The 18,715-nt window shown below is 35.8% G+C and overlaps 1 protein-coding gene across 1 annotated transcript in view; it reads left to right on the top strand.

Moving 5' to 3' along the window:
* The first annotated feature begins 6,662 nt into the window (after positions 1-6,662).
* LOC145269473 (protein sprint-like) overlaps positions 6,663-18,715 on the top strand; it is a 322,088-nt gene continuing 310,035 nt past the window's right edge. The window contains exon 1 of the mRNA XM_080125186.1: positions 6,663-7,305. The gene's annotated coding sequence lies outside the window, so the exon portion shown is untranslated. The remainder of the gene's footprint in view (positions 7,306-18,715) is intronic.

The following is an 18,715-nucleotide window of genomic DNA, read 5'->3' as shown; positions in this document are numbered from 1 at the left end:
TCGCAAGTCCAGTATGGCTGCTTCCGCACCCTGCCGCCGCCACTCCCGTAGTTTATGAGCACAGACATCAGCCCCAGCAGTGTATGGGTCAACGTATTCATTAAGTTCCCGGTAATGAAGAACAGGTCGAACTTTCTGCTTTTTCTCTTGTCTGACAGCCATCAGTGAAATTAGCCCCCGCGGGGGCCCGAGTTCATCCTCTGGATATTGAACTAACCAGCCATTATCCAGCCACACTTGAAGTTCTGCCTTGTACTGCCCCCTAAGCCACGCAAGAGGGGGATACTCTGTAAGTCGATTCCGCAATGACACTGGTGGCTGGTCGCCTGCCCATTTCCAGGACGCTGTCCAAGTGTTTGTGCCCTTATCGTATTCTGCATGGAAGTCGGGCTCATCGAGAGTGATTGCTGCACACATTTGTTTGTTTGGTTGAGAGAAGCTCACATCACCGGCGCCGTTCACAGTAATTCCGCCTAGCTGTGTGATAGCGTCCATTCCAAGGAGAAGGTCATATCCGAGCAGCTCCCCATCGACCACTAACACCGTCACAGCAACCGGAGAGCCATTGCCAATGCTGATATGAACAACGCTGACCCCACAACACACCAATGAGCCTTGGCCGACAGTAAGTACAGGGATCCTTCGTTTCTTCCATGTGGTGCAATATTCCTTTCGAAGAAGGGTTTGGGTACAGCTGGTGTCAACCAGCGCTGAACGTTCACATCCATCAACTTGAACTGTTACTGCAGGCAGCGCTTTGTTCAATGCCGCGTTGGGGAGGGTGCTAGCGCTGCGGCGTCCTCCCCTTGCCCGTTTCCCGGACAATTCCACGCTATGTGGCCTGGCTTATTGCATTGGTGACACCGTATTACTTGTCGTGCTCCATAATTAGGGGTGCGCCTTGTACCGCTTTTGCAATCTCTGGAAAAGTGGTTGGGGCCACCACAGGTATAGCATCGTAGACCCTTCGTTGGCGAGTCCAGAGTGTCAACAGCTGCGGAGACTAGTTCTCGATCGTCTTTCAAGATGTTTCGTGCTCTCGCCAATAACTTCTCCAATCCAATCTCAGTGAGTTTTGACGATGCTCGCAGCAGTCGACTTGCCTCATCCGGAAGTCCCGACAAAAAGGCGCATGCCAATATGCGATCACTTGCACCGCCGAAGGGAGTGGCAAGCTTTTTCAAGTCGGCCATGTAGACATCCACTGTCTCCCCCGGCCCAAGTCGGCGTTCGGAAAACTGCCTCCAGGCGACAAAAGGGTCTGTACCAAATGCCCCGTATAGCGCTTGTGTAATCTGCTCCATGGTCGGATCCTCCCCTAGCTGCTGGTACACGGCATAAGCCCCTTTTGTGAGTCTCAATGGGATAACCATAGCTGGGTCTTTAATCTTGCACAACCGGCAAACGCGCTCAGCCTTTTCCAGCCATTCGACCACCGAGGGACCAGTGGGTGAGCCATCGAATTCCGGAATTAATCTGATGTCAAATTTCTCCATACCAAAGCCGGAATAGCTCGTAATCAGAGTTTTTTTTTCTGTCTGTTTCGATTTACTCAAAACCGCACACACCTCGTCTTCTCATGTATCGTTCTCTTCTTCCTCTTCTACTTCTTGCTCTTTTTCTTCTTTTTTCTTCTCAGTCGTCAGAAGCGTCGTCTTTGTCTTGACTACGTTTTTCCTTCTCCCTTCTTGCTCACAGTGACCCGTTTTTATGCTAAGCGGAACTCTCGTGTGTGCGAGAGAACACAAGATTTTGCGTGATTACTTGGCAATATTAACCGGCCGCCTCCATCTTGCCATTTTTCTTTAGAGGTGCCCGCTTTGCAGAGTGCACACCTCGAGCGTTTGTCAGGTAAGCCCGTCTGTTCGCAATTTATTACACAACTAGCAGCTTATTTTTCAGTGATACATTTCTGCCACCTCATAGAAGGTCGTCACGTGACATTATTCACAGATCATAAGCCATTATGTGGAGCCTTTTATAGTCAGACACCAGCAAAGTCAGATCGACAACAGCGACACTTATCAGTGCTTGCCGAATATATTGCTAACGTGGAGTACATTAAAGGAGGTGAGAATATAGTTGCAGACTATATGTCTCGGCCTACATTAGCTGTGCAGATAGATGCATGCGACTTGGCTGAAATAGCCCAGGCAGAAAAAGGTGATGACGAAATAAAGTCATACACTAATTTGAAAGAATATTGTGTGTCAAGCGAAGTCGGCTCAGTCCTATGCAATACTTTAACTAAGTACCCCAGACCGTTTATCCTAAAAGAGCTTCATCAAGCTATTTTCAACAGTTTACATAGCTTGGCACATCCTTGTATGGGAGCATCTATAAACTGGTCAAATCCAGATGCTTTTGGCCTAGTTTAGATAAAATGATTAAACAATTCTGCGCAGAATGTGTAGTATATCAACAATTAAAAGTTCACAGACACACAAAGTCTGCAGTCCAAGAATTTGAGTTACCATTTGCACGTTTCCAGACGGTACATATCGATATCGTTAGACCCTTGCTCTTAACGCGCAATGAGTCTGACCCTTACCAGAGCCCTTACAAATATTTGCTTACTTGCATCGATCGTGCAACTCGTTGGATTGAAGTACAGCCTATGACTGAGATAACTGCACAATTGGTAGCAGAAGCGTTTATCAATGCATGGATATCTCGATTTGGAGTCCCACTGCATGTTGTAACTGACAGAGGTAGTCAGTTTGAGAGCAAATTGTTCCAGGAATTAGCCAAGGTAGTAGGTTTTTATCGATTGAGGACAACTTCGTATCACCCTCAGAGTAACGGGATGATCGAAAGAGCACACTGTACTCTTAAAGCAGCAATAATGGCTCGAAAAGAATCATGGATGAAAGCGATACCGGTGATTCTGCTGGGTATACGTAGCACCCCTAATGAATCAGGCTTTTCCCCTTTTATGCCTGTTACTGGAGCTCCGATATTGATTCCTCAGCAGTTGATACACAAGCAGAGAGTAGGAGAAACTCCAGTTAATAACCAGTACATACGTAATTTGTGTGAATGGATGCCAACAATGGAAAAGGATATATTCATGACAGTCCCAAAACATTTATACTGAAAGGTTTATCTTCCTGTGAAAAAGTATGGCTCAGAGTTGATCGAGTTAGGAAACCATTAGAAGCGCCGTACTCAGGTCCTTATAAAGTTTTGACTCGATCAGATAAGCATTATCAGATCGATATGAACAACGGTACTCATACACACGTACCAATAGATAGATTAAAGCCGTACATAGAACCAACCGGTACTAATAAAATTAGACCGACTGAGAAGGCACAGACAAATGACGGTACTACTAATGATAAACTTATTAAAACAGATGATACCGACAAAGATAAAATTGCTGACACATATAAGTCTAGATATGGTAGGAAAGTAACACGGAAAAAGAAAAATGAGTACTTTTATTTTTAAACAAATTTAGGCAATACACATATTTAATAATTCTATGGAGGGTACTTAACTCCATTATTTGGAGGGGGTACTCGCGTAGTGAACTACTACTATGATGCTACTACGGTATACTTCCCTTATTTCTCTCTTTCTCCCTACTCTTCTACTTTTCCCTTCCTTTCTTCTCTCAACGTCACCAGAGGTTTCAGCCAATCGGAATAGAGGACTGTTCTGGAGGGAGATACAAAGAAGAAATCTGTCTCAGACATGCGGAAACGATAGAAGCATCAACACGCGACGGATCAGTTTCCCTGGGTAAAGACTTTCATCGAAGAAAATGTACCATCCTCTTTGTACCCCTAAATCTTAGAAACTTTTATAAAACATCATCAATCCTAAAGTCTCGTCGCACTTAATTATAACTGATGTTTTCTTTTCCACAACCATTCTTTTTCAGCACTCTTGTTCTCTCTCTAATATTGGAGGTGCCCCAAAAAGGGGACCGACCGAAATGGTGACTCTTTTTCAAACGTCGTTAAAATTTATGGTAACCGCCATAAGATATTCGAACAATCCCTATTTACAGTGCTTAATCAGATCAGCATGGCGGCAATTAAAAGTAAAGAGTGCAAAAAAGTCTGTACGATGTACATTCCAGTCACGGAACGAAGATGAAATATTCCAAAAATCACGTAATTTGATCAAGTAGTTTTTTCCTCTTTTATTCAAGCAAATCAAATTTTACAACTAAGCTAGTCGTAGTGTTTTTGTCGGCCATGATTAAATCTGATGAAATAAAAAAGGGCTGTAACAAATACATCATTGCGAGGTGAAAAAATAAGCCTTATGTTCAATACAGTTTAGTAGTAAAATCGCTACAAATCGTAAATTTTGATTTTCTTAGTTATAAATAAAAATACTCAATCGATTTACGTGATTTTTGGAATATGACATCTATCTTCGTTCTGTAACGAATACATCATACAGACTTTTCTGTATTTTCTTTACTTTTAATTGCCACCAATTTCCAAAACCAAACTCCTATCCTTACATCATCAACGCTCTGATCCCTATCTGGCATCAATTGTGATGGATGGCTCTCGTCTGGGTGAGGCCCCGTGTTTTGACAAGCTTCTGGGTTTGACCTTTACTCCTGATCTGAAATGGAACACGTACATCAAGTCTGTTGCCAAGGTCGCTGGAATGATGGTGGGATCCTTCTACCGCTCCAGAAGATATCTCACTACTGATGCAATTCTCTATTTATATAAAAGCCAAGTACGTCCAAGGATGGAATACTATTGCCATATCTGGGCAGGAGCTGCTAAAAACAGCCTATCCTGCCTTGACAGAGTACAAAATAGACTTCGTGGCTTAGTGGGGGATGCCCTTTTCTCTACCCTGCAACCTCTCTCCCACAGAAGAGACGTTGCGAGCCTATCCTTGTTTTATCGTTATTTCCATGGCAGGTGCTCGTCTGAACTCCAATCTCTAGTCGCCCCTCGCCAATCTTTCATGAAAAACACCCGTCTAGCTGAATCCACTCTGAAAAATTTCCCCCACTCTATATCTGTGCCTAAATCAAAACGTGGATTCCATGAACAAAGCTTCTTTCTTAGAACTGCACGCCTGTAGAACTCTGTTCCGTCTGCCTGCTTCCCACCGGACTACAACTTGGATGTCTTCAAGTTCAATGTTAACAAATTCCTAATGAACTGCCCCCTTAAGTAAACACTTCATCAAATCTCCACACTAACGTAATGTATTTCCAATAACCCTTATCCCTGAGTGGCCTCCGGGCCTTGATAAGTGGTGATCATTGTGTGTAAAAAAAAAAAAAAAAAAAAAAAAAAACTATAAGTGCCAATTTGAATAAGCACCCTATTTACCTATGCAAGGCCCACAAAGTTAAGCATGAAGTCAGATTATGGTGATGAATCCAGGCGAACCCCAAAAGAGGTACTCTGGATGGATGCAAAATTAGGTATAGTCGAACCTGTTGATGTTTCCTGGCAGGGGTGCCTCAGGCTACCAACGACAAACCAATCCTCCTACCCGAAATAGGAGGTAATGCCTGGGAAGATTGTTTTGTTGACTCCGAACAGAAACATGCTCTATAGCGACAGAAGCTAGAGAGCCCGGTATTTTCCGTACTTTCTGGTATAGCAAAGTGCGACAATAAGTGAAATTAATCTGAGGAAGGGAATCCAACTGCTCCGTGAGGAGCAGGAGTACAGCCACGTACAGCACTACAGCAGTAGCACACTTTAAAAAAATACAAAAATTGCCGAGAACGAACCCGTCGTGCATTCCTAGATAGGGCGCATCAGGTGACCGACAATAAACGCTTCTTCTTCCCTCTTCCAAAGAAAGGGGTAGTACTTGGGATGATGTTCTTCTGACACGAAACATAACTATACCCCACTACGATATGGGCCTTAAGGTTTACTACAATTGAACCAAACATCGTCTGATTATAAAAAAAAAAAAATGTTCCACAATGTTCAAGGCTGGCGACGATACTTAATGTTATTGTTCACCTAGACTTATATGACGTACATAGAGAAAGTTTCTCTTCGGGGGGGGGGGGGCGTTGATTTTCGTACTTATTTTTAATCTATTTTTACCGGTTACCTATGCCATGCTGTAAGTTTGTATCTGTTCTTAAAGGGTGGGAGGGAGAGAGACAGACAGACAGACAGATGATCTTAAAAATGCAATTTTAAGCCTTAAAAATAACAAACAAGCAAACAAACGAAAAAAAAAAAACCCAAAGAAATTATACACACTAAAATAAGTGCGTCTTTTCTTAATTTCTTACCCACCCCTTCCCCCTGTCCGCTTTATTTGTCGAGTACTGAACAACTCGCACGTAAAGGTTTGTTGGTAAATATTTTATTTTATTTATTTATTTTTTTTAATACTCTTTGTTATAGTTTAGTAATCCGGTATACTGTTTCTGGTTACTTTATAAAAAGTTAAAAAAAAAAATAAAAATAAAAATAAAAAATAAAAATAGATTAAATAAATAACAAAACAAAACAGATACTCGATTAGAAAATATACCTTACCCCTTCCAGGGGTCCCTCCTGAACTTTTTTCTTTTTCTTTTTTTTGCTCGTTACTTTCTAGTCTCTTCTCTTTCTCTTCTCGCCCTACTTTTTGAGAAGTTGCTTGTCCCACCCACTTATATATATATATAATAAAAAAAAAAAAAAGAAAAAAAAAGAAAAAAAAAGGGAGCCTCGTCTAGTCTTCTGTTGTATTTTTACTTCAGGACGGTGAGTGCTTGTAATACTTATACCCAGACACAAACTTTAAGTCTGGTGCCCGTTTTTTCTCTTCTTCGTCTTCTTAAAAAAAAAAAGGGGGGCCACTTTCTGCATATCAAATTCTAGCTCGAATTATTGCAATATATACCCAAACTATTGACCAAGCCAGTCAGCTGTGATGAATAAAGAGAAAAAGGATTATACTATTTTTTGATTGAAAAAACAAAACAGAGAGAGACCTTCCCTCGACTCGTGTCAGAAAACTTGCTGAATAGTATGAAGTTTTTTACGACGAGTTAAGGGTTGTTAAAAAAAAAAAAAATGACGAGAACCCAACTTGCCTCACCTGTAGCACAGTTTTCCTTTTTTAAATTTTGTTTTACACCGGGATTTGAAAATAAATTAACGCAATCAATAGAGAAATAAAAATTTAAAAAAAAAGAAAGAAAGAAATTCAATGCATTCATTAATTGCTAAGTCTGAACAATGGACAACACAACATGAAACCGAAAATAAAAACAACAACCTGCAAACGTTTGTTTGTTTGTTCAAAACTGTGAATTAATTACATCATCTTGACGGATATTTTATTCTACTTTTGGTATGTAAAAAATTAACATAACATTTTTATTTTCGTATACTAGTCCGCAACAAAACAAAAACAAATGTTACCAAAGGCAAGATAAGTTTTTTTTTTTTTAATTATTAGTTAGAACGAAATAAAAATGATCTCCTTGCAGATGTCGAGCTTCGATAATCGCCCAGAAATCAAAAACTCAACAAAATACTGTTAGAAACACTTCCAATATGTGTCAACAATCATTCGAAAATATGTTCTATCAAGTATTTTGTTTAATTTTTGAGCGATTATCGAGGTTCGACATGACCGTAAGGAGATCGCTATTTTTTCGTTTTAACTCAACTCACCACTTTTGTTTCAAAGTTTAAAAAAAAAAAGGCACCTAAAAATAACTTAAAATACAAAAAACTTATCTAGGTAGGTAGAAGAGACCCATATCTTGCTTTTCGTGACGTTTATTTGTTTTATATTTATTTTCTATTTTCTTTTTGTTGTTGATTATTGAAAAAAAATGGCATATATATATATATATATATATATATATATATATATATATATATATATATATATATATAATGGTTTATTACTTTAATTTATTAAATTTTCTTTTCGTAAAATGATTTAAAAAAAGTTTTGGACCTGTACACAAAGGCCAAATTTCGCGAATTTGGCCTTTTCAGGGTTGCTAGATTGGTCCTTTTAATGCCAAATTTATCGCATTTGGAATTTTTTAAAGCAGTTTGGCATTCAAACGTCGACTAGTTCCATTATGGGGGATCGATTTACTGGAACGTTTTTTCAAATATCGAATTTTTTTGCATGTTTTGGGTCGGGAGATAATAATAATAATAATACACTGAAAACATTGAAAAAAGACGATATATATATATATATATATATATATATATATATATATATATATATATATATATATATATATATATATAAAAGGAATGTGTGCATTTACAGGACCCCCACAAGTTTTTCAAGTAAAACTTTATTTTCAGCACAAGTTATTAATTTTATTTTAAAGGGTGTTTGTTTTCTCTTCCCATGGAGAGTGAATACAACTCGAGGTTGGTTTAATATGCGAAATCCTGCACCCCTTCTCTCCCAGTCAGAAAGGCAAAAGTTGTCGTGACCTGTTGGCATACCTAGATGCACCTTACGCGACCGTCCATAACCCCCCCCCCCCACGCCTCTGATAAAAAGATAATGCCTGAGATCATAATCGACTCTGATATTAATAAGTTATAAAAAGCCTAAAATCAGGTATTTATCGAGACTTTAACACTAGCGAATTCATTTTGGTTACTTTGAACTTTAAAATGGCTGGCATTGACACAAACACCATAATTTAGGTAAATATTATTTAATATTTTCTTTGGACATTAAATTATCATTTGAGTCAATGGCAACCATTTTAAAGCTGAAAGGTTCCTACTTTTTAACGCGATTGCATGTAAAGAGCTTAAAAAATACCCGGAAATTAGTAATAAAATAACGCACGGGCCGCACACCGCGCGCACGCACGGCTATTAAATATTTGCAAATTTCGCAGGCATAGTAATAAAACGAAATTGGTACTTAGCAGAATACGGACCGTGCTAAGAAGCCCATTCTTAACATAGAAAGTGGGGGGGGGTCTTTAAAAACAAACAAACTATTCTGTACTTTAATCTAACAACTAGCATGGATACCAGGCGTTGCCTGTGTCGACATGAAGTTCGGTTTAGACACACCTGCTACTACTGAGGATATTGAGCAGTTTTTCATTATTATGTCAATTCCATCTTTACCCTCACAACAATTTTAAAAAATAAAGAACGGACAAAAACACGAACATGTAATCACCTAAAAAAGAAATACGTGACAACCTCTCTCCACCAGATATTTCCACAGAAGGGATACGGAGAGAAGAAGCTATTCTCCGGATATTGAGCACTTTTTTAGGTACTTGTACAATTTAATCAAGACATCATTAAAAAATGAAAATATCGAGAAAAAAGTTATATTGTACGTATCCGTTATGGAATGAAGTTCTCCGGAAAAACATTTCATTTGATCGAGTATTTTTTTTTTTTTTTTTTCAGCGAAAAAATAATTTATGATACGGATCAAAAGTAGCTATGTTTCGATTTTCAAGAAGAAAAGCTAGTTTTAAGATGGGAGGGGGTGTCGGCGCTTTAGACTGAGTTATCTCCCTGTGGCGTGTTCAAAAAATCCAAACATGGCTACCTTCAGCGCGCCGTCATAAAAACGTGTTTTTCCGCTGTAATAATAATAATAATAATAATAATAATAATAATAATAATAATAAACAATTACTTGATCAAATTAAATGAATTTTTTTTTTCGGAGATCTTCAGTCCAAAACAGATATGTACAATATAACTTTTTTTTTCAATATTTTATTTTTTTTAATGTCTTGATTAAACTGTACAAATACCCCTTTTTATGACTATATATCAGTTTAAGCGAATTTCTATAATGCTGCCTTAGTCTAGAAAGATTTGTCTTTACGGTCTGTTGCAACCAAAACAAACTATAAATAATCCAGTTTCAAAAATACCAAAGTAGAATTTGTGTCAACCGAAATAAACGTTTTTATGTTATAAGAATGATTAGTTATGACTAGGGCTATGACAACAGCATATTCTTTTCATTGTTTTTACTTTCGAGTGTATATCCGACATAGACGCAATTAATCAACCAAGGATAACATCTCTCTCTCCATAAAAACATAAGATATCAATGGATATATACCTGAGAATCAAAACACGGAAAAGAATATGCTGTTGTCATAGCCCTAATTATGACTTGTGTTATTAAAAGAAAGAAAGACAAAAGAGCAGTTACGATGTCAAAAAAATGTGATTTAAGAAACTCTTGAAATAAGAAAAATGTTTTGTTGTAATGTAATTAACCGCTGCAAAAATATGCCAAATAAATAACGCAAAGGTGAAGGAAACTGTTAACCATGTTTAAGTGTAAAAGAGAGAGAGAGAGAGACAGAGAGAAAAAAATTCAGATGAAAATTGTTTTTGTTTTAAATAAAGAATCGTAATTAGATTGGATTGTTTGTTTCTTTTAAATAAAAATATAACCTTCTAATAAAAAAATTGAAATAAGGAAACTATTTTTAGTTTTAATACAATTATCCGCCGAAATTACAAAACACCCCTGTTTAAATGCCAAAAAAAGAAAAAAGGGTGTAGGAAGGGAAATATTGTATTTGATTCAATAGGTGGTGCCCCGGGGAAATAACTAGAAATCGGGTTCTAAAAAAAATTGATATCGGTAATAATTCAAATTAAATATATTATCAATATAAATCAACTTTAAATAACAATCTTAAATAGAACACTGAAAACAATTTTGCTATAAACGGTAACTAACATGCAGCTATTTAGTAAAATCGATTTTCCTTAATGTAATATGCAAATGAGATTATCTCTTGAGCGTACATTTTGCAAGAATCATACTATATAGAGAAATAGATGAAATAAAGTTAATACATGAAAATTAATTAGAAAAGTAATGGATCTTTTGTATATATTATTACAATTGTGAACAAACATACAAACAGGAATATGAATTTATATATATAGATTTGATAAACAAAAGTGTCACCTAGTTTAAAACTCTGGAAGAGCGAAAAATAGACAAAACATCGAAAAGTGCACTTACCTGGTTGATTAAGGCAGGTCGTCTCATCTTCTCAATTGCAAAATTATGTTGCATTATTTTGCTGCTCAGCCGAGCCTGGTAGTTAAGACTTTGTAAAAAGTAGTAGGAAAAAAATCTTCTGAGAAGATTATCATTAGTCCATGGCTTTAGGTCCATTTAAACAATGTTCCAGTAGAAAAAGGAAGGTAATTCCGTCAAAGAGGTAAAACCAAAATCAACATTCTTTGCTGATGAGAAAGACGATATTATGTCAAGAAAAGACTACCTAAATAATAGGTTAAATGGTCTCAAAAATGCCATGATAATATTGGGCGGCAAAGCCTTAAATTAATAAAAAGATTAAAAATGAGTCTGTCGTGCATGAAAGATTTGCTTGGACTAAAGATTTCAGTTAAACAAGCCCGTGCGTTCGCATAGGTTAATATTTTAAATCAATCAGGCTATAATTAAAAACAATGTGTTAAACCAATCAACCAATGAAGCAAGACAATTCAAGGCATGTAATTTTTCACATTTTTTAATTTTTCATAATTCAAGGCATGTAATTTTTCACATACTGCAAAAGGAACAAAAAAAAAAAAAGTAATGAATATCCATTACTTTTTTTTCCACTTATTGAATACAAAGTAAATGTGTATTAGACTGTCAATTAAGCAAGAAGTATATAATTCTGGTGGTTGCAAAGACTTAACTAAATATTGTAATTTTCTTTTTTTTAAAAAGGAGCTATATATGTTTCTGTCTGCTTATGATAAATGAATTTATAGCTAATAAACCTAGTTTTATTTAGATTACTAATCTATTAATAATAAAAAGAACGATAACTTGAACATAAGTCAAATGACAACTTAATAGATTCTGAGGGTTTGTATTACTGTACACATAGATTCGAAAAAGTTGTCAAAAAACAGATATATAACAAATAAATGTTATCAAAGGCAAGATAAGTTACTTTTCTGGCAAACTGGATATATTTTTTGTGTTTTTATTCAATGTAACATATTTATTCAGCTCAAAAAACATACAGTGTTTACCGATGTATTGGAAAATTCAAGATGGCGTCTCACACCCTCTTTAACACGGTAAGTTTGGGAAAAGGTGTTATAAATAAAAAACTATACAAAATTCTATTAAAAACCCACCGAATATATGTCAACCTATGTCACAGTAACATATATTGAGCGAATTTTTAACAGTATTTTATCCGGTTTTTTATTTATACATTTTCCCAAACTTACCGTGTTAAAGAGAGAATCAGACGCCATCTTGAATTTTCCAATACATCGGTAAACACTGTATGGTTTTCGAGCTGAATAAACATGTTACATTAAATAAAAACACGAAAAATATATCCAGTTTGGTAGAAAAGTAACTTATCTTGCCTTTGATAACATTTATTTGTTATATATTTGTTTTTTGACAACTTTTTCGAATCTATGTGTACAGTAATACAAACCCGATTCTGAAATTAAGAACTTAGTGGAATCCTTTTTCTGAACAATTCGGACAAATCCACTTTCCAAGAGTATCCTGTTGTTTCATCCCGACACAGTCAAAATGATACCAACTGTCACAGGCGTCACAACGCACCATACGAGATGAACCGTCATTTGCGACAGAACAATTTGGACAGAAGAAGGAACCACCTTCCTCCACAAATTCTGCTGAAGACAACACAGAAACAACCTTTAAATCCAGGGCAAATAAATGTTTTAAGGAATGAACCTGTTTACAACCATCCCTTAATACACAGGCCAAGCAAACTTTTCCATTGTTACCATTAATGAGTCTAAGTACCTTGCCAAAAGGGTTAATTTTTATTTGGAAATTTAATTAACACGATTTTTCCCACCAGCACCCTCTGCAGGCGATCGCCCGCTATATTATCATCACCCTCTCTCAAGGAAAACAAGCAATCGTTGTACCATATCTTTCTGAATTTTTCAATATACCTGTGTCTCAGTTCCAGGGATTGCAAAAGTTTTGCTCTACTGAAAGGATCAGGACACAAATTGTCCGATCCATAATTATTGATCAACAAACGTGGATTATAACCAGTTTGTAAAACATGATTAGAGGTTAAAATTTCGAGACCTGCTTCAGAAGCAGTAATAAAGGGTGGGGAAGAGCAACTTGCTTTTTTGGAATATCAATTAAATTTAAATAAGCAAGTTGCTCTGCCCCACCCTGTATATGTAAGCGGTTGATCATTGATCGCTTTCTCCACATCAGGATAGTTAAGAAGTCAAAATAGTTAACTTTCTTTCTACCTATTAATTTTTTCAAAAACTGTTTGATTGCTTTTATCATCCTCTTGCATGCACCTCCTTGCAAAGCCGAATAAAGAGGAATAGTGAGGTGACTAATTGAAGTTGATCTAAATTTTTCTTTTGATTTATCTGAAACAAAGATTTTGGATAACATGATTCTGGACGCTAAGAAGGTCTTTGCATCGTCCAAATAAGTATGCGCAGGAACAACAAACAGATTGGTAAACCTATTAAACACTAATATAAAGGATCTAGTGTGCATATGCAGTAATAGCTGCAGTTGTATGACACATATTCATGCAGGTGAACAAGACATACATTTTCACGTCTTTGTCATTGTATTTTACTACAAAATGACTGGTAAAGTCAATACCCACTTGTTGAAATGGGTGAACAAAATTTTCCCGATGAGTGGGCAGTTGAGAACCTGAGGGTGTTTATATGGCAACAAATTGATTTTTTTTTTTAACAAGTAATACAATTATGGAGAAATTTCTTTACTGTTTACCTCCCTTGTGGAAACCAGAAAACCTCAACTTAAAAAAAAGTTGAATGGGTTCGCAGATGGCAACACTTTAAATGTGCCTATTTAATAACCAATTCAGTTAAACGATGTTTTCCTAAAAAGTATAGGAAATCTAACTTCAAAGGAGTGGATATTGGAATTTTGTATACGCCCTTTAGTCCGCAACAGACCATCCTTATCAATAAACAAACCAAGAACTGATACCCTAGGAGGCACAGCCTTATTTGAAGGTTGGTTCAAATATTCTAACTCAGAAGGAAATTCTTTCCTCTGCATACAGAAAAAGAGCAACAATTTAGTTCTATGGTTAGTATCTGTGTGTTGGCGTCTCAACTTATCAGAGAACCACAAAACTTAACCAAGGACATTGATTGTCCTAGTTGATGATGATAAATCGGAAATATTTATTGGTAAATCGTTCTTGTCAGTACAGAAATCATTACAGATCATACAGAATATATTTTTTTTGTTTGTGTCATTAAGACAAAACAAGGGGGGAATACAGACCAGTTGATAGTAAGTTGATTTAACCAATTGGGGCTGTTTACCCCAAAATTGTATAATTGCTCAAACTTAGAGGCGGAAAGGCCTTTAGTCAACAAATCCACAGGATTTTCGGACGAAGGAGCAAATTCGAACAGAGGGAGAATTTTGATTTGTAGATTAATATCATTTAGTATTTTTTTTTATGTCCAGTACACGATTCTCCATAAACAGTCCCTTTTCCATTTAAAATTCAAGATAGGGCCACTTGGGCATTGCATACAAAGCAAATGGAAAGAATATTGATAGGTTTCAAAGCCTTCAGCACATTGGAAACAACTTTAAGAGCCAGATAGATAGCCATAAGTTCTAAGGTAGGAAGGGTCTTCTGCTTAATGGGAGCTACCTTCACCTTACCAAACAACAGGGATCATTGTGTTCCTTGTTTTAAAGGGAAAACCCATATGCAAATTTAGTTGCATCACAGAAGCATATAAACTCTGCTGGGGAGTCTATCATCACATGTCTGGAGAACTCAAAATCACATAACTTGTTTAACTCCTTAGCAAAGATTTGCCAAGAAGCTATAAAATTTTCAGGAATTTTCTGATCCCAGGACAGTTTGCTTTTCCAGAGTTGACTAACAAGGATCTTGCCTTGAATGGTAACTGGAATCAGTAAGGATAAAGGATCATATATACTTGCAATTTGAGAAAGAAGCCCAAACTTAGTTTTGAGTTCAGTGTCTATCACGGTAGGGGCCAGTCTAACTGTATCCCACAACACACCCCACCTCTGCCTCTCCACCACCTCCCCCAAATGCAAACAGAATTTCTGTGAAATGTTAAACGGTATTCTACTCGGTAAATGTCGGCGTATTACTTATGGAAAAATGGTTAATTAAACTGCAGAAGCACATGTTAAACTACACAAGTTCTATAATTGAATACCCCCTTCCCCCCAAAAAGAACGAAAAACATAAAATATGCTTTTGTAAACCGCTTGTGAAAACTTACTGACAGCATTGTTTAGTATTAAATGAGGTGAAAACTTTTCATTTTATTAAAAATATTTCTTGTCACTTAAAATGTCCACCATATATTCATGCATCTTGTGAAGCGTCAAGTGACTATGCGTGTGTGTGCATTTTAGTAAGAAAGTGAAAAAAAAAATGAATATAATTTAGAAAGTGCAAAAAAAGATTGCCTGTTTCGATATCGGGAAGTGAAAAAATATCCGGCAGAGTGGGGTAAGGGATCATTTCGGCCTTGAAGCTGAAAAATATTTTGGGAGCCATGTTTTGGCCCTTTTGGTACTGTTTGGCTCTTTTTGGTGTTTTTCCCTAAATGGGAAACAAGATGGCCACCAGCAAAAACAATAGTGACTACGTTGGATACTGAATGTCTTTAAATATGGATAATTACTTGTTTGTGCAAAAAATAAATGCGGTATTCGTTCTCAGCATACCTGAAAACCTTTAAAAGTTGACAAATTAAAGGTGAATGCCGAGGGGTCGGTAAACTAATAAAATACCAAAAAAAAAAAACAAAAACAAATTATTCTTAAACCTCTATAGGTTTCATGTTTTTTAAATGATACTTTGCTACATTTTTATACAACCTTACCATAAAAAATACAAAACAAATAATTCTAAAAACGATCTATAAATGTTTAATGTTTTTATCATATTTATTATTTTATTTTCAGTTATGAATCACTAGCAGTGTCAGAAATTTCCATTAAAAATGCATGATAAAAACTTGAATAATTAGACTTACTATCTTTCAAAGCTTATAACTACTTGAAAAATGTCATTTAAACCCCAATTTTTTTTTCAATAAAAGGAGCAAAGACCAAATTTAAAAATAGTAACAGGTTTAATAGCAAAATATACAATATTTGTTTTTTAAATCGGTTTTCTTTAAAAAGGATTTCAAGAAGATCAACGAATTTTAACTTACTTCGAATATAATAAATATATATAAATTCCAAAAAATCACTTACCTCTAAAAAATACTAATCAATGGGTACTTCCATTCTTCATTGTTAAGAATTTATCCATATTTGTTTTATATTCCATGTACTTTTTAAATAAAATAATTTTTTAAGCAAGGATTCAAAAATACCACGACTAAATTGTCATATCAGATGGTCACAACTGGAAGAAAGGGAGACGTTTGTCTCCCTTTCTTCCAATTCAGAACTTCGGTGGCCTAAAAGCGTCATAATTAATCTCCCCTTTCTATTTCTGACATGTGTTAGCTGTAAACAAAAGTTAGTCAATATGAGTCACCGTACTTGAAAAATGATCACATAAGTAAGTTTACTTTTATAAACAAACCCTTCGACAAATTTTCCATTTTTTTTAATTCTCTTAAAGAAATACAGGAGTTTTTGATTTAAAATATTTTATTCTTTATCGAATGAATTTAAAAAAAAAATATTTAAAATAAAACAACATTGAATGAAATAGAAAAAAAATTATAGTAAGTGCTTAATATTTACTTGACAATATTTTAAAAATGTGAGGTTCCACTTAAAAAAAAAAAATCAACGTGGTTTTAAAAAAAAGGTTTTAAACTTTTGACTTTACAGGTAAATTTGTACAAAAGTATTTTTTTTTGTTGTTGTTGTTTTAAATTAGATTATTTTATTTATTGATCTTTTATCTTCAATTTCTGAGGTGAGAAAATTAATTATTTTTATTTTAATAGACATTTTAAAAAAAAAATTAAAAAAAAACGCTTGCCTAGAAGATAATATTCAGTTTACTGGAAAGAGCATAAAATTTCACATTAAACCTGAAAATATCTTAAAAATTGAACCAATAGAAAAAAATTTGATAGATTTTTAAATTGAAAAAATTGAAAAAAAATTTAACTTGTAAAATTCAATTCATTTCATTACGTAGAAAAAATGGCTGCATGAGCGTGTGCAGGCATTTTGTAAACACTGTTTTTTAAAAAATAAAAAATAATAGAAATATTATTTTTCAAAAAACTTTAATAGTTTATTTTGGAAGTATATTCCATAAAGAAATTAAACAAACCACTTTAAAAAGAGAAATTACAAGTTTTGTATATTTTTGTTCGCAATTTTGTGTTAAGGGTGTCAGAATTCCCCCAAAATTCTGACATACCTAATGAATCACTCATTGAAAAAAATTATATTAATACATTAAAATAATTTTTTGATACATTTTTTATGCAATAAATGTTTCGATTTTCATGTTTTTCTGTTATTTATTTTGTCATATATTTTTGCGTTATCGTAAACACTTGTTTATATTTGAGGTTAATATTATGGCCGCTAGACGGCGTTTCTATTTCGAAGAACAGGGGTCGATAATTCGTCTCTGTTGCTAATATGTCACTGTCATACAGAAGTGCCCTTTTTATTAAATTGTTAGGTGAAAGTACAGAGTAGTTAGAAAACAACCTTCCCTCCTCATATTAAGAATGGCATTCTAAATAATGTTATTTTAGCACAGTACAAAAAGGTCTTAAGTACCCAAAAGAAGCAAAAAAAACAAACAATTTAAACACGCAGTAAAAAAAAATTGCCCCCCCCCCCCCTCACCTCCCACCAAAAAAAAAAAAAAAAAAAAAAGAAACGGAGATGGGGCACAAATCTGGTGTTCTTGCTCAAACAATAATTTTCTCTTGTCAAGTTAATGGGACTGGAAAGGCGACTTTCTATATTTTTGTGGAAAAAAAACTATTTAGAGGGTAAAGTAGATTACCCGGTGATAGCGTAAGCTCCGAGGGGTTGCAAAGGATGCCCTAAGCGACCCCCCCTACTGGGTCGAGTAACAAGTTTTGTAGTACGGCGAGCAGCGAGTAACTAATTTGTGCCAACCGTTCACCAGTAAGTCGTTAACAGAACTGGCGCTAGTCAGAGACACAATTCTTTTATAACAGAAGAATAGTGCCTCCCCCTACTACTCCAAGTCTATAAGAGACTCGTTCTCTCAACCACTCAGATTAGAATTCCGCCCTCGAGGCCGGCGCCACCAAGTAAGCAATCTCCTTTTTTTATTTTTATTTTCTCACACACTCCCGACAAAAACGAGAAAAAAAAACAAAAGGTAGAAGAGAGAAAAGAAAAAGAAAAAGTTACATAAAAATGACAGACCACCAAAATACTTAATCAAAAAACAACTGTTAGTACAATATAGCAGTAGTCGATCAGTCCAGATATCAATCAAGCAGGCAGCAGGCTAGGTCTACCCCGTCGTTTTTTAAGGGGCGCACATTCTGGGCAATACCACTTTTGCCTGTTGGGAGGTTCTGAGTCGATACCGACACATCGGAAATGGTACCAATCGTCGCACGAGTCACACCCGATCATATTCTGATTCTGCTGCGGAGAGCTGCACAGGGGACACAACCAGACCTGCTCTTCAACACTAGGGGGTGAATCCAACGTCTCCCCTCCCTCCGCAACAGGAGGTCCTTCAGGA

This window comes from Euprymna scolopes, chromosome 4 (genome assembly GCF_053919585.1).
Source record: "Euprymna scolopes isolate OS-2025 chromosome 4, ASM5391958v1, whole genome shotgun sequence".
In the NCBI taxonomy this organism is placed as follows: Eukaryota; Metazoa; Mollusca; class Cephalopoda; order Sepiida; family Sepiolidae; genus Euprymna; species Euprymna scolopes.
This window is presented reverse-complemented; position numbering and strand designations above follow the sequence as displayed.